This window comes from Sciurus carolinensis, chromosome 16 (assembly GCF_902686445.1).
Source record: "Sciurus carolinensis chromosome 16, mSciCar1.2, whole genome shotgun sequence".
Classification (NCBI taxonomy): Eukaryota; Metazoa; Chordata; class Mammalia; order Rodentia; family Sciuridae; genus Sciurus; species Sciurus carolinensis.
Genome location: NC_062228.1, coordinates 32,314,227 through 32,318,322, shown reverse-complemented (window position 1 = coordinate 32,318,322; position 4,096 = coordinate 32,314,227).

Here is a 4,096-nt window from a genome sequence, read left to right as displayed (position 1 = left end):
CAGGCAGTGTGTGCGTGGGGCTGTCTGTGGGTACACGTGTGTGAGTGCACATGAGTACACGCACACATGGAAATTCTTGGACATAAGCGTCCCCCTAGGAATCACCTGGTCCACCGCCTTGGCTGCAGCCAGTACCCATTCAGTCGGCGGTGACCGTGTTACTTCCTCTGTAACCCTGGTGTCTTGATCCCCTCCAGGCTGGGCAAACTTGAGGCGAGGACCCTGTCGGTGGGTACAGCCTGGCTGTCCTCCTTGGTTTCCAAGCTGCTTCCGCCCCTTGGCTGCCTCCCTGGCTTCTCTCCCAGCTGCTCCACCATATCATTTCAGGCGGTGATAGCAGAAACAATTGGTTCTACATTCCTGAAAAGTTCTTTGTTTATCCACTGCTGTTTTCTAGTAAAAAGGGAAAATGTTTGCCGAGAAGCGAGCAGATGTGTCCAAGGTAAATGGGGAAAGCGTGCCAGATGTGAGGAGGTAGACTCCTGGCTCTCTGTGTTTAAATTATGTGGCGCTGGTACTTTTTAGGTCAGAAGCATAAAAACCTACTATTGATCTAAAGCAATGTGTCCAATTTTGAATGTCTGTTAAAGCCCCGGGCTCTCCCGTGCCACATAATCAATATTTCTTTGCGTTCTTTCCTTCTTTCTCCTGCCTCTCTCTCTCTGTAGCAGATGTATGGGTTTGTTTACCTGTCCTGCAGGTATCTGACCTGGCCTTTTATTCTTCCTTAAGTAGGACACACAGCCTGCTGGGGACCTGCCGCTCTCTGGGACTGCAGGCCCTGTGACATGAGTAATGGAAACCCAGTGTCCAGTCCTCACGGCTCCGACAGCTTCCAGGAGCAGGTGTGCCTTGAAAGTGCCTCAGTGGCGGGAAGGAGAGAAATCGGTACTGAGGTGGGGAAGGCGAGGTCACGGTTAGCTTGCTGCAGACCCGCAGATGAGATAATGTGGGGGACACTGAAATTTGGAGTGGAAAAAGCCCTTGGGATTTATCTGGAAAACTATTACTATTTTCTTCCAATGTGCAGATGGGAAAAACGGCAGTAATCAGCTCAAGGTTTCATAGACCCTGATTGTAATGGCCCAGGGACTAAGAGCAGGACCATTTGGAATGTGGGGTAAGCCTCTTAGGGAAAGGGGTTGAGGTCGACCAGATGACCGGGGTGGTCTTTTCACTCTGACCCTGAGGATGTCCTGGTAGGTAGGTCTCTCAGGTGGGGCCATCTGATTCTGGGCTCGGAGGGCACCGTGCCCAGTCTAAAAGCCTCAGGGCAGTGTAGGCGGGGAGGGGACCGAAGGGTGGCTTCTTCTATGCTTCATACAGATTAGGCCTCAAAGATGGAGGCTTGAGAAGCAGCTTTGGTGAGTGGTGCCGGCTGGGAGCAAAGGTCAGAGGAGTCATGCCGAGTCTGTGAGGGGTCGCGGGGGAAAGGGCATCCAGAAGTCTGTGTGCGCTTGGCACCGAGAAATCACTGACCCTCCACACTGAAGGCTTTTGAATCAGGAGAGTCATCACTGAACTGAACTGAGCTGAACACCATCACCGAACTGAAGAGAGTTCGTGTCGGTTAGAGGGCAGAGGACAGATTGAAGGAGGCAAGATCGGGCTCGGGGGCCCAGGGTAGGTTGTCCAGTGGGCCAGAAAGAGGCAGATGCTGGGTTTCAGATACTCACAAGGGATGTTCTGCAGAACTTGGAGATAGACGGGGTGAGTGCAGTGACAGGAGGATCATGGTAGCAGGAAGTGACAGCTAATGATCCTGGCACTGCATGTGACTTATTTTGAATTACTGTGTGCTTTTTGGCAAGTCCCCTACCCTCTCTGAGTCCAAGTTTCCTCATCTGACGATACTATGAGGATAATATTTTCTATCCTATGGAAACTTGATGAGGATTAAATGAAGATATATTCCAGAGTGACCCTGTAGGGTATGTCCACTGAGCTATGATGTATTTTGAGGTTGCATTATACTGTCTTGGAATCAATTTCTCGGGGCATTATGTATCACTAAGACACGCCAGGGGTTATTTCTCCAGTGCAGAAACTGAAGTACACGCTTACCCATTTCCCAAGGAAATGACCAACTGCATGGAAACATGGGAAAAAAACCTTATTTTCCCACCGGATGTTAGAGAAGGGAGTCACTTAGAGGCTGGAAGATCTGAGGGACCCTGTTAGATACATTGCAGGTGGATCAGATTGAAGAATGGGCCGGTCAGAACTGTGATTTCTCTAACCCAAAGGAGCGGTCTGCTCCAGGAGGATGCCAAGCACGTTCTTGCAGCCCCTCACGCACAGCCTTTCTGCGGCGGGACCGGGAGGAGGGGGCAGGCTGGAGCACTCAGAACTAGTGAGCATCATGGGTAAGTGTGCAGAGTGCCCAAGACACAGCAGGTGGACGCCGGGCCCCGGGTCCTCGGGACCTGACCTGAACTGAAGTGCCACAGCAGACCTGAATCAGGGCATCGCCGCTTCAAACTCCTGGCTGCTGAGCTTAGTGAGTATTCATCCTGACCCCTCCGCGAACCTAGCTGCTCCCAGCCCAGCACTGTCCGCATTTTAACTAGGCATCAATCATCCATTTATCCTTCGTCCACGTGATCAGGGTCCAGGAAAAACTCCAGGATGGGGTTCACGACTCAGGTCTGGTAGAGCCAGAACCAAATGGACCTGGACACTGAGATTGGTTCAAGGATGGTCACACCAGCCAGGGAGGCCCCACCCACATGGCCCTTCACGGTGGGTGGGAGTCTCAGTGAGATACCCCTTCACAACACGAGGGAGGTGCGCACAGAATGTCTGATTGCAACAAGGCTGGCAGGGATGTGGAGAAACGGGGACCCCCGTGCACAACCAGTGGGAAAACAGTGTGGCAGTTCCTCAAAAGGTCAAATTGAGGGCTATTATATAAATCAGTAACTCCACTCCCAAGCATATGCCCAAGAGAAATGAAGTCAAAGGTCTTCACACATGTGAAGTCAAAGATCACACACATGTTCAGAGCAACATTATAATACATAAGTGATAGAAACAACCCAAATGTCGATCAGCTGATAAATGCCTACACAGAACGTGGTGTATTCCTACAATGGAATATTATTCAGCCCTAAAAAGGAAAGAATTTCTGATACATGCTACAGCATGAATCAATCTTAAACATCCTGCTAAATGAAAGAAGTCAGTCACAAAGGACCACATCCTGCATGATAACATTTACATATAAAGTCCGAAAGAGGCAAATCTTTAGAGACAGAAAAAAGATTAGTGGTTGTCTAGGACTGGGGTCATAAGAAGGACAAGAGAGTGACTGCTAATAGGTTTGGGGTTTCTTTTTGAAGTCATTAAAATGTTTTCAAATTGATTGTGCTAATGATTGTTCTACTCTGTAAATATGCTCAGACCATGGCGTGGGCATTACATCTCAATAAAGCTATTATTAAAAAAAAGAAAAAAAAGTGTCTAGTGGGAAACAGGCAGGATCCAAACCCTGTGCTGTTGGAAGTAAACTACAGGGATGTGAGGCTGGAGCTGTTGCAGCCACTTTATCACCAAGCAATGGGAAGAAACTGGATTCTCCTGGGTGTGGTTGGTACTTGGAATCCACTCTACCTGAAAGCAGAAGCACCCCTTACTTTCCCGTTCTCATTTAGTCCACCATGAGCTGGGCTTTCTCCCACTTGCAAGAGAAAGATCCCGAGACAAACACAGGACACAGAGCAGCATCCGTTGGCAAGCTCCGGCCTGACTTTCTTCCCTACCCTTTTTAGTTCTCCGTTCCTTCAGCTTCTGAATCTGTGCATCGATAGAGTAAAAACCCCGTTAGGGTTGATGCCCCTCTCCTCCTATCATCCCTGCCAGGGTGGTTCACAGAGAGGCCCAGGCAATGTCCAGCAGAGCTGGATAAGCAGAGTAGCAAAGGAAAGTCACAGGGTGCATGAGAAGACGGAGCCATTCCCAAGCAGACAGACCCAGGTGCCTCCCGACAGAATTGAGTTACTGCGAGAAGCCAGGGAAAATTCCCCAAGACCGTTAATACGAGTTGTCAGAGAGGATCACGAGGAATGTGCCTTCCATTTCCAGACAGCAATTGGAG